Source organism: Papaver somniferum, unplaced genomic scaffold (assembly GCF_003573695.1).
Source record: "Papaver somniferum cultivar HN1 unplaced genomic scaffold, ASM357369v1 unplaced-scaffold_18, whole genome shotgun sequence".
NCBI classification, from domain to species: domain Eukaryota; kingdom Viridiplantae; phylum Streptophyta; class Magnoliopsida; order Ranunculales; family Papaveraceae; genus Papaver; species Papaver somniferum.
Genome location: NW_020627707.1, coordinates 2,506,890 through 2,520,166, shown reverse-complemented (window position 1 = coordinate 2,520,166; position 13,277 = coordinate 2,506,890). Strand labels below are relative to the sequence as shown.

Here is a 13,277-nt window from a genome sequence, read left to right as displayed (position 1 = left end):
TATATGCCAGTTGTGTTGATATTAGTTAGACCGGTATCTCAGTCCATTAGGATAGGTCCATCTTGGCAGAGGACTTCAGACAGATATGGGAAACACCGTTCACTTTAAACCATCTATCTTTTCTCTTTATCCATCTTCTTAATCTTTCCATGTGATTGGTTGACTCCGGTTATGATGTATAGAAACTATCTGAGTAGAGCTCTGTCACTTTATATGAATTTTAGTATGCTTGAGTGCAAACTCGTGTACAACAATTGGAATTTCGCATCAGGGTACTTCCTCCTATAGTCAATGATTGTATGCCAACCAAGGAAATTCTTTAGTGCATTCCAAGGTTCTGCGTAGATAACTAGGTATGGAGTAAAGGTTTTGTGGGTACACCTCTGGGAAACCCTCCCGAGACTATATCTCGGTCACTAGGGCCACCTAGTGAGTTAATTTTTTATTTTCTAGATTAATTTTGCTCGAGGACTTGCAAATAGTAAGTTTGGGGATATTTGATAGATACATTTTTGTGTTTAAGTTGTCCTCAATTTTCTCTATGTCGGTACTCGATTTTGTACTTATTATGGTGTTTTGTGTGTTTGTAGGTATTTTTGGGAAATAAACATTTTTGGAAAATTCGGCTCGAAAAACTGTTAAAGGCACCCCGGAAGACATTTGCTATACGGACCCCAAATTTGGCTAAGGGGCACCCAAGGTTATGCGTAGCCCAAATTCATCCTTAGCACCCATCTTCTTCTTTTGATTTCATTTTGGTGGAAAATGAAGAACAAAACTGTGTGGTTTTCGATCGAAGTTTGAAGGAGTTCTATGTAGACTAAAGGGATGAAATTTGTTGGGTAGTTGTGATATGTCCCAACAAAACTATCAAGAGTGATTTGATCGATTAAAATTGGATGGATTCTCGCGTAGAAGTAAACAGAGCAACACTTTCTCGGGAAGAATATTTCACGGGTTTTGAAGAGTTTGAACATGTTCTGATGACTCGATCAACATTCTGGAACGTGTATTGACCTGTTCAGAGTGTGCTGGCACAGAATCAACGCGTGAGGAGGTAATAGGGAAGAAAATATTCTCGAGAATAGTTTTTTTTCACTGGCGAGTTATGAAGAGATTTCCGGAGTTAATGCAGAGATTGGATGACCCTGTTGAGTATAAAATAGGTTCTCGGGCACCAGAGATGGGGTATGGAGAGTTAGGGGTAGAAAGTAGCGAGCACAGAAGGCTGCAGAGAGTTGTAGTCGGAGTTCCAGCATTAGCGGGGAGGAAGAAAAAGACGAAGAATAGATCACTGTTTGTGTAGTACCTGTCATCTTTTCTTTGTAACAACAATTGTAACAGAAGATTCTGTAACGCCCTTTCACCGTTGCAAATCTCTGCTCCATTATAATTCTTCAATAGAAACACATTTTTGAGCAATGAATTATATTTTGAGCGTGTTTTTCACTATGTGGAGCTAGACCCATTACTGGGACAACTGAGGAAGCAACTTTTCATGATTGTGGTAAAGGAATTAATTCTTTTATTGACTTTTTGCATAGATTTAATTGCTTTATGATTTCTATTAATTACTTGTTATTTTGTCTGATGTCGCATGCTTAGTTTAAATTAATTTGATGCGTTATGCTTACGACTTACAAATAATGTTTTATGAAATCTATTTTTGGCAAAGAATTAGAGTCACAACTTCTTTTGTTTGAGCTACATTGTCTAGAGTTAATGATTGAACCACAAGAATATGAAAAGTAGTGAAATCCCACGTCTCAGTGCCTCTTCATCTTGTCACCATATTTGTATATATTTTCCTTATTTTCGTTTATTAAAACTTAAAATCAATCCAACAAAGTCCGAGTGAACGACAACCTTTACCACTATATAAAATTCGATCAGTGAGCAAAAATACAATCAAGGATTTAAAGAAGAGACGATGATTTAACGTGGGAACTGGGAGAAAAGATACACACTAGATAGAGTAAATATTTAGTGTTAGTACGGAAAATTGTATCTCTGATCACATGCGTCGACACCATGTCATATCGGGTATCGATTTACATAATGTGGAAAATGGAATCAGCTTTATGTCATTCTTATATTTGTGTTGCAGGTTCTGGGATTTTAGGTAGAAAATTTATGTGTCCATTGATTCTCATTAGGAATCTAAAGCTTCAAGGCTAAAAGTGGGCGACTTCGTTTTTTGGCTTGTAGAGTGGGATTATATGTTGGGGATTTTAATAAAGTGCCACACTTCCAATATGCAGTTTCTGAAAATGCCACCATTTTTTTCAGAGTTTATTAAATGCCATACTCTTGACTTTTTTCATCCCGTTTTTTTGAGGTAACGGTTAACGGCTGTTAGTCTCTGTTAGTGCATACGTGGCATGAAATAACCCGTACAAAATTACATAGAAGCCCCTGAATCAGTAGAATTGAAAATGTGAGGACTTGTATTTGGCAGAGAATTGTGCAAGAAATGTAGTCGCCGACCATATTTTTACTTCTTTGGTTCCCTATAACAATATTCAAATCCCCAAATTGAACTGCTGTATTTACTACTTTTATGTGTTGCATCTTTATCAATCTTCACGGGAGGATAGATTGATGCAGGAAGGTCATTCCCACCAATATCAACATCCTCATCCACCAGATCATTACTTGTTTACGAAATTGATTAGACAATAACAAAAAAAATTAAAAATTGGAAGGCTTGAATAAACTGAAACTAACCTTTGCTTGGTTGCCCAAATAAAACCCCATTCCCAGACACCTTCATATTCTGCACCCAAAACATGTAAAGTATTACCGATATGGATTTTAACTGGCATTCATGGGTTAAATAAAACAGAATTACCTCTGTAATGTAAGGAACAACTTTTCTTTGATTCTCTTGTTGATCCTGTATATAATCATCTACAAGCTGTCATCACTAGCAAGTGACGACAAATTGCTACCACTAGATGTTTGATCAACACATAAACCTGTTCCATCAGCTTGAACTGAAACATCGTTTTGAGTTTGCTAACCCTACAAAATCAGAAGAAAAAAATCAAAAACAAAATCCCTAAATCTAACCAACAAAGTCACAACAAACCCAAATCATAACTCAAAGCACAAGATCAGTTGTTATTGTCGTTACCAGAGTGCTTAAAGGAGCTGTAAAGATTGTTAGGTTATTTACAGAACTAAACCATTTGATCTCCATTTCAAAACTCTTTGCCGAGAAAAGTATTGTTCCTCCTCACAATCTCCCAAATCAAAAGACTCTGGTACTGTTGTCATTTTCTTCCTGACCTAACAAATACATGATCAGATTCAATTAAAACAGAATCTAAATCAAACATAATAAGAATGAAATCAAGAAGAGATTTGTTAAACACACAGTAGACTCTCTTTGGAATCTCAGACAGAAAGAGAAAAACCTTCGACCCTCTCCGCCTAAAATCAGATAAAGATTAACCGTTAAAAGGTCAGTAGTGGTATAATTAGTATCCATTTCAAAAACCCTTGTTGTAAAAATGAAATCTTATTAACTCTTACAGTTCAAATCGAGCAAAAAATGATCTCAAATATACATGCATTCCAGATCTAACAAAACCCCTAAATTTTTCTTCAGAAAATTAAAAAAATGAAAATTACCATGTTTCTAAATTGAACAGAGACAAGACCATCTAGCCGTATTCTGGTATTCTAATCTTAGATGAAGTTTAAAAAAAAAAAAAAATCAATTGGAAACTCTCAATCAGACGGAGAATAGATAAAGGAATGATTGAGAGAGGAAAAAAAAGACAAAGAGAAAAAATTCCAGATGGAGATGATGGAGAGATAAAGGAGCAATTACTAACTATACCTTCTTCTTACTCCACTGCTGAAGAAAAGGGGAAGAAGAGGGGTTTTTGGTTTTGTTGATACAAATTGTTTTCAATCCCACGAAGGATAAAGTAGTCATTTAGCCTGTGCTACGTGTAATAATCTCGTGCACGACATCTTGAGCCGTCCATATAAGACACGTGTAAGTAATCTTGACAAAGTCAAAAAAAATTGACCAATCATGTGGGTCCAAGGCGTTAGTGCTAACAATTGTGGCATTAAATAAACTCTGAAAAAAACGGTGGCAGTTTCTTGAATCGGGATTTGCAAGTGTGGCAGTTTGTTAAAATTCCCTTATATGTTTTGCCCCTGACTTGCTGCAGGAAAACAATTTAAATGGAGTATCTCAATAAGAACACTTTAGCATGGTTTCCACATTTCGGGTCAACCTAGAGACCTAGGTTCAGTCCCTGTCCTTGTCGGATATGAAGACATGGGCTAGTGTTTTAATTCGAGTTAGGAAGGAACGAGTTATACAAATATCTTTTAATAATACTAGACGATGAAGTCTTTATATGTGGATAGCTCAACAAAGACCACGACGGAGATGACGAAGAAGAAAGAGATGTTTTCCTGTCTCTGTCTATTTTTTGTTTTATTATTTTATGTTTAAGGTTATTTTCAAATTTTTACAGGTATTTACTTATTTAATTATATACACACGTGCACAATTAACATGATAACGGTAGTTATAACAGATAGGAGGTTTCATCAATTATCAATTTAAAAGAGGGTAATGCAAAATAGCTATTTGTTTTGAGGGGAAAAGGCAAAATCCCCCAAAAATAAATCTCTACGCACGCTAAAATTAATCTTATGAATTTGAAATGTTGGAGCAAACTACACAATTTTTTTTTTTTGAAATGCTCGATGTAGAGCAAGAAACAAATACGACACCAATTGACCTCTTCAGCTACAAAATCAAAATCAGGAAATGCCTCTTCTTTCTTGCTGGTTAAACTTTTAAATCTCGGTTCTCTATTAAATCTCTTATGAACAATTGGACGTCTGGTACATTTTCTGGTGTGAAAAAAGATCTAGGTTGTATGCAAGCATTTACTTGTCCTTGTAAAGACTTTCTTTTAGAAGTTAAGATAAAGACTTTCTCTATGGATCTTGTTATTCCCTCTTTTTCTAATGTATTGATCGATGACATCATTGTGGATTCGATTTTGAAAATTTTCATCCAATTTCGCCTCCTTTTTTATGTTTTTGTTTTTGTTGCTTTCTTGGGTCCTTGCAACATCTTGTTGTACATAGTCTTGTAATCTCTTGTTTGGGCTTTGCTTCCTTCTTGAACATGATTTTATCTTTGCCCACCAAAACAAAAAAAACAGGGCATCAATATAGATTTTCGTAAACAAAGAAATTCATTTTTTTTCATGTGAATATGGATTTATCCAATGAGTCGTAAGTTATTCTCATATGTTATGTATATTCATCGCTCTCTGCTAGATGTAGTTTGTGCTAGGTCTAACCTGAGTCAGGCCAGGTATTGCCAGTGCTAAGCCTATGCTAAACTTTCACTCTACAAGATACGGCACAAATCTAGATTACAGAGACAATGTGAAACCTCCCTTTTACATCTTTTCAGTAATCAACCTCTGATGGAATATTTCCATAGGGCTGTATATATAGGCGCCCCAACAGCAAATTAGCAATGTAGGAAACGTCAAAATGACCTAAGTTATATACATGGACAGATTTTTGCTCCTAGTCTGGTCGTCAACATGTCAACTTATTTCCCCCTACAAAAAGTAAAGATTCTACGTAACTAAAATATAAACCATTTATTTTTTTTATCTCGGTTTGAAACTCTTTGAGCTTGTTAGAGCATGAGTATTTTACCTTCTTCGTGGTAATAATACAGTAAAATGCAGTAATAACTAAGTTCCCATTATCCAAGGGCTAGCTGACCCCGGAGTTGAACTGTACGGAGGCAGAAGGAATTTCTATATGCCACATTTTTCAGCCGAGGCAGACTCTTTTTTTTGATAGAAAAAGTAAATATATTAATTAATCAATAAAGTAGATCAGATTTACAACGTCTTTGTTATTAAAAATATTGGACATCACACTAGATTGTGATGTCTTTATCTGAATTTGGGTTGATATATGTTGTAAGTTTTTTTCACGAGCTTCTTTTGCTATGTAATCCGCCGCTGAGTTAAATTTTCTATTGATATACTGCACTTTAGCTTGAGGAAGTATTCACAATATATTTTGAGTCTTCAGTATTGTGTTCTCCGCGCTCCAGTATGGAATCTTTTGCTTATTTCTGATTGTTTCCGCCAACAATTTGCAGTTTGTAGCTAAAGTGACGCTAGATAAAATATTCTCACGTAGCCAAGAGATCGCATTTAATAGGTCTTTTGTTTCTGCATGGAAGGATGATGAAGCCCTATCTGCTCCAGCTGCAATGTGCATAAAGATTTTGTTGTCCGCCGAATATAGGATAAAGGCATATCCCATAGTTAAATTGTCCTTTTTGAAAGCTGCATCTATGAACATTATCCAGTCTGATGTTAATCTTGACCAATTATCATTGTAGTCTATTTTTGGCTGAATTCTCTTAGATTTCTTTATCTTCTCTTGTGGATACTGCTGCATGAATTTGTTAATTTGCTCGATGAGAGAGTTTGGATTTGGGCTTATTTTGTCAAAAACTACTGAACATCTGTGCTTCCAAATAAACCATGATATTGTCGCAATCATTTCAGCATAGTTGGCGAATTCAGGTTCCGAGATCCAAGCTTTAATCCAATCCACCATAGAGTTTGTATTAATCCTTGTATTAACAGCATCTAGAGAGAGCCCAAATCAAATTGCTCTCGCAAATGGACACGCTCTAATCAGGTGATGTTCTGTTTCTGTCGATTGTGAATTACACACTGGGCAGTCTGAGATAAATTCCTTATTATGAGCTCCTAATCTAGCAGTGGTTGGGAGAGCTTTCTGAGCTAATTTCCAAATGAATAGTTTGGTTCTCGGAATCACATTTATTTTCCAGATTTTTTGCCAAGGAAATTCGCTGGAGTTTGGGTTTTCCTAATCTTGGTTTATGAGGAAGTTGTAAACATTTTTCGCTGAGAAGATTCCTGAGCAGTGGTGTTGTCATCTAATTTTATCTTGTTCATGTGTATTAGGTGATATGGCTAAGATTTTTTCTTTAATATTACGGGGGAAAAAAGTATCAAGTTTCTCTATGTCCCACCCTTCCTCTTGTGTAATCAGCTCACTTACTCTTTGTGGTATTGGATCTGTGATTTCTGTTGGTATTTGAAGGTTGTTTTCCGATGGTAACCATTTATCTTCCCAAATCTTAACCGTGGCTCCATTTTTTACTTGCCAAACGAAATTTCCTTTGATAAGGTTTAGACCTTTCTGTATGCTTGTCCAAATCCAAGAGAGATTTGAAGTTCTCGTAGCCTCTAGTGGGTGATTGTTAGGAATGTATTTGGCTTTTAATAATCTTTCCCATAGTTGATCGTGTTCTGAAATCAATATGCTAGCCAATTTTGTTAGGAGAGAGATGTTGAAAAGATGTGGGTTTTTTATCCCAAGACCTCCTTGTGAGATAGGTTTGCAGATGTTTTCCCAAGCCTTGAAGTAACCTCCTCTCTTTTTATTCTTATCCTTGTTCCACCAGAAATCTCTTTGTATTTTATCCAATTGATCTAGAGTTTCCTTTGGGAGGTTTAGGATTTGCATTTGATAAGTAGGGTAACCTTGTAGGACTGATTTTATTAGCACAGTTCTTCCATCTTGTGAGAAAAGTTTAGATTTCCAGCCTTGCAGGGTGTCATAATATTTCTGGAGAAGGGGTTCAAAAATCTCTTTTCTTCTTTTATCGAAGAAAAGCGGTGTTCCTAGATATCGATCATTTTTTGTCGTTAGAGGAACTTTTAGAATTTTGGAAATGATTTTTCCATGTTTCGGATGGATTCTTTTACTGAAATAAATACCGGGTTTCTGAAGATTTATCATCTGGCCAGTGATCTCCCCGAATCTGGATAAAATGTCAAGAATGCTTTTTGCCTCCCCTAAGTCAACTTTGGTGAAAAGAAAACAGTCATCGGCAAAGAAAAGATGGAATATGTTAGGAGCATTTTTGTTTATTTTCAGACCCGAGATTTTTTTTCCATAACAGCCTTTTCTAAGAGTCTAGAGAGGATCTCCATACAAATAAGGAAACGATAGGGGATAGGGGGTCACCTTGCCTTAACCCCCTAGAAGTTTTGAAAGTGGGCCCTGGAGAGCCGTTAAGCAGGATGGAGAAAGAGGTGGTAGTGATACATTGCATAATTAGATTTACCCAGGAGTTATTAAAACCCAGAGCGGAAAGAGCAGATTTTATAAAATTCCATTCCACTCTGTCAAAAGCTTTTGAAAGGTCTAATTTTAGGGCGAAGTGCCCCTTTTAGGCTTTGAAGTCTTCATAGTATGGATAAGTTCATGAGCGATGATGATATTATCAGTGATTTGTCTCCAGGGTAAAAAAGCAAATTGGTTAGGGGATATAATTTTATTAAGAATCGGTTTGAGGCGGTTGGATAGAATCTTAGAAATTATTTTATAAATGGAATTGCTTAGACTTATGGGTCTAAAATCTGATGGAGTTTGAGGGGTGGAAATTTTAGGAATAAGAGTTATGAAAGAGTGATTTAAGTTTGGGTCTAGGAAACCCGTTTTGAAGAAGTCTTGAACTGAGGTAGTAATATCGGGTCCTAGAATATCCGAATTAGCTTTAAAGAAACCCGGTTGGAATACATCTGGTCCCGGGGCTCCCCATTGATTCATATTGGATAACGTGTTCCAAATTTCTTCTTCAGATGGAATAATAGTTAAAAGAGAATTTTCTTCATCATAAATACAAGGAGTTATAAGGTTGGAAAGATCTTCCTCAATGATTTGGACTTGCGAGGCTCCTATATTGGAGAAATGGCTAAGAAGAAGAGAATAGATTTGATCTCTTTCTGAAATCCAGAGTCCAGAAGGCTCTCTAAGGGAGTGAATGGCATTAACTCTTTTCCTATTAGAGGCAGAAGCGTGGAAATATTCAGTGTTTTGGTCGAATTCCTTAAAGAATTTATCCCTTGAGAGTTGGTGGTAATAATCATTTTTAATTATGTACAAGTTCCCTAGTTCCTCTTGTAATTTTTTAATTTTATCTAGGTTGGCAGAATAGTTCCTGGATTTGTGGAAGGCATCAATCTTAAAATTTAGGGATTTTATGTTTTTATGAACATTTCCGAAGACGTCGGAATTCCATTTGGAAAGGTCAGAAGAGAGTAAGTTAATTTTAAAATAGAAGGTATTTTCACTATTTGAGAGAAGATTCCAAGAATTAGCTATCATGTCAGAAATAGTGGGGTGAGTGAGCCAGGCTCTAAGATATCTAAAAGGTTTTTGTAGAATTTGTGTATCCGGGTGGGAATCCAGTAAAAGTGGAGTGTGGTCAGACCCTACTCTAGGGAGGTGACTTACCTTGATATCAGGGAAATTCTGTGTCCATTGAGACGACGTGAGAGGTCTGTCAATCCGTTCGCATATGTTGGCCTCACCTTGTCTGTTGTTTGACCAGGTGAAGGGAGCTCCATCGTAACCAGCATCTTGAAGCCCTAAAGAGTCAATGGTATGAATTATGAACGATTTGCTGCTGGAACTAGATTTATTTCCTCCTTGTTTATCGTCTGGATCTAGTATCACATTTAAGTCTCCAATTAGTAACCAAGGTTTGCTGAAATATTGAGTTGTATTATCTATGTAAGACCATTGCTTAACTTTGTCATCCGCTTCCACTGCACCATAGACACATGTTAAAATAAGTTCCTTTTTTCCAATTTTTGTATCGAAATGGCAAACATTAAAGTTTGCTGAAATCAAATTCATTTATATATTATTGTGCCAAGCAATCGCTAACCCTTTTGCAATTCTCACGAATGGAAAAATGAACCAGTCAAAAAACTTAGATTTTTTGAAGAAAGGTTCCATTTTAGACAATTGGGCCTTGGTTTCTGCTAAAAAGACAATATCAGGTTTATAAAAAGAGTTTAGGTGATTAAAATGGTCTTGGGTTATTGGAGTCCCAATACCTTGAACATTCCAAGAGAGGATCCTCATATTCAAGCTCAATCCAGAAAACAAAGAAGACAGACAAAGGCCCAAAGAGGAAGGATAGAAAATTGAAATTAATGACAAAAAAAAAGATTGGTAGACCAAGGAAAAGAGAACTGGAAGCAGACTGCTAAAACAAAACTCGAAAATTAAAAGAGTGGGAAATTAGTAACTAAACAAAAGTAACCCAGAACACTGAGAGAGGAGATTGAGACAGATAGCAGAAGAGCAGCTAGAAGAAAAACAGACAGGGAGACAAACTGAGAAAGTACAAAAAAATAAAGAACTAAACACCAAATCCACCGTGAGGGGAAAAAAAAGACAGTCAGGGTAGAAGACAAAGAGAACTAAGGAATCAAACTGAGTATATACAAACTTAAAAAGAACTTAACCCACTCTGCACAAGGAACAAAAATACAGAGACAATCTTACAATGATTTTAAAGAACACAAAACAGAGGACCGCAAAGGGTGGAAGGAAAAAAAACAAAGGCTAGCAGAAGTTACAGAAAGTAAGGATAATTATATTACAACAAAGGAATTACAGAAGTAAAGGAGAAACAAAAAAACAGAAATACACACTATAAACTAAGAGGTACAAAAAACAAGGAAATAATCTAAACTAAGAAGTAAAAGCAAAAACTGGAAACAAAATAAACATAAGATACAAATAATTACAAGGCAGGAAAGAAGGAGAGAAAACAAACAGAGAGCATATAATCCCTAGTGGTTTCCAGATGCTGTGTTGTAAGATATGGATGTTCATTTTGTGTCTGGTTTATGGGAGCTGTCACTTCCTTGTTCTGCATCTGAGCTGGATTTGCCTTTTAACCATCTATGTGGATGGTCCATGAAGTTCACAGAAGGCTCAATAACTATAACATCTCTACCCTCAGCTACTTCAGTGTTTCTTCCAACTTCATTAATCCTCAGTCTTTTAGATGCTGGCAAATTTTTGTCTTCATTGAAATACTTCTCCATTGTATTCCAGTTGTTCCAATAATCTTGTTCAGTGATGAGGATGGCACACTATCTGTAGCTGGAAGTTGACAAGAAATGGATGTATGGTCTAAGAAGTCAAGCATGTTATGTACTTGTTGAAATGCTGCAAGATGAGAGCTTCTTCCTTCTTGACTTGCAATCTCTTCATCAGCCTCTCTCTGAATATCTGTGAATGTAACTTCTGATGCTAGAGAACCAGTTGAAGAAGAAGTTAAGGAATCCTCAGACCATAATTCCATCCCTTCTTTCACCAAAGCTGGCTGGACTTCTTCCAAATTGTCATATGCAAAATGGATCATGGTTTTGAACCTCAACTTCTTGTTGTTGTTGCATGGCTTCCCAATGAGCTTCCACTTTAGCTTGTTTTTGTTGAAGTTCTTCATGTTGCTGTGCAATCACAAATCTTGCACAATTACTGATTCTATGGCCAAACAGATCACAGTAACCACAAAACAGTGTTGGGAAGTTATGGAATTCAAAGCTCACCCCATTAAAAAAACCAAGAGCATTTTCAGCATTAACAGAAAAATGGATTGGTTCCCTGATATTGACTAAAGCCTTGACATTGATAGAGAATCTGCCATTAGGATGGCTAGATGGAAAACCAAAAGAAGTGATGTGACCATTGACAGAAAAATACCTCCTTAAATTTGCACTAGTGACTTGCACAGGGAAAAGGTTGTGAATAGTGATAAAAATATCTCCATTGTAGGATACCAGTTTCTAATATCATCAGTGATTTCTAACTTTTTGATACACAAAATTTCCCCAAAAACTCTTCTAGTATCAAGTGATAGAATTTTATTCATCTCATGTTCATATTCAAACCTAATAAGAAGAACAACAAAACGACTGACAGTAAAACCACCTCTAATTTTCCAAAGAAAAGAAAGGGATTTTGAGATATCAAAATCTTATCTATTATATGGGATTGGAGCTATAAATCTACCCAGGATAGAGTTTATCCATAGTCGCCTATTATTTCGAAAGCGATATGGGATAATTTGGCTCAAGACAAAATCATTGCCATTGTTTAAAATCAAAGAATTGTGCAGTTGATCTGAAAATTGATTAACATCACCATGCCAAGCACACATGGTGAAACAGAAGAGCAGAAAAACAACTTAAAGCTACACAGAAAAGTGCACAACAATTGAAACTAGAGAACCAGCATAACAATAAAAACCATAAATTACTGAAAATACAGAGCATGAGAAAAAAACCTATAGGGAGATTAAAACCCAACGTACTGAGTTTAAATAGGGAACATTTTGATTGAAGCGCAAGTAAACCAGAGAGAAAGAAAAACGATTTGTTTCCCAAAGAAGACATGATTACGAGACAGGATTAAGAACCCTAAAATACGTAATTGGAAAGAGAACACAACCAGAGCACAATATATGTAAGATTAAGGGGGAGAAATCGCCAAATGTCTAATTACGATTATTAAAAACCATTAAAGAAATCATCAGATCCTAATCAAATCAAATAGGGTGAGCTTTCTAGGATTAATCCCAACATTAGGTTAATGATTACCTGTATTAGCCATGAAAAGAATCCCCTGTGATTGCCAGACTAAGCGTGCTGAAGATGATTTGGGTGAGGGAGTGATTTCGATGCAGAAACTTCAATTTCTCCGCCTCCATAAACAATTGATTGAGTCCATATCAATTAAAAAAAACAGCAATCTGTAGCCACTAGGGCCTATAAAAACCTAATTAGCTACTCATAAGAAAGAAATCACACGAAAATAGAATGAAATTGATGAGAAATCGGCAGAAATCGGAAGGAAGTAAGGAAGAATAAAAAATGACGAAAAGGGTTATTTTTAGGGTTCTTCCATGGGAAAAGGGTTTTGTTAAAGGGTTAGAATTAGAAAACAATGAAAGCCTTTTTGTTTTTGTTAAGGTGACTTCAGTCAGTTACAACTGGTCCGACATAAACACTGATTGGATAATCTTTATTGACGCTTCCTTTGCTAAGGCGGACTGTGATTGTTTTATCACGGAAAAAATGGTTTTCTGCAGTTGAAGTTCAAATTTGCTGAGAAGAATACGTTGTCACATGAAATTAGGGGTGAGCATGGGCCGGTATGAACCGATTTTCACCTCATCCACATCGAATCCAATTTACTACGGATTTTAAATTTGGGATCCGCATCCAATCCAACATCCAACGGATTTGCATCCAATGAATGCACAGATGAACGGATTGGGTGCGAATAATCCAATGGATTTCTATTAGTTAAAATTTATAATGAAAAAATACAGCCAATACAAATGACTTCTTATA

The 13,277-nt window shown here is 36.1% G+C and overlaps 1 long non-coding RNA gene across 1 annotated transcript; it reads right to left on the bottom strand.

Moving 5' to 3' along the window:
• Positions 1-10,486: 10,486 nt before the first annotated feature.
• LOC113338079 lies at positions 10,487-12,986 on the bottom strand. The gene is made up of 2 exons (XR_003354586.1): positions 12,522-12,986; positions 10,487-11,372 (listed from the first exon to the last, which is right to left on the bottom strand). It is a non-coding gene; the product is annotated as an uncharacterized LOC113338079 (long non-coding RNA).
• Between the last annotated feature and the right edge of the window lie 291 nt (positions 12,987-13,277).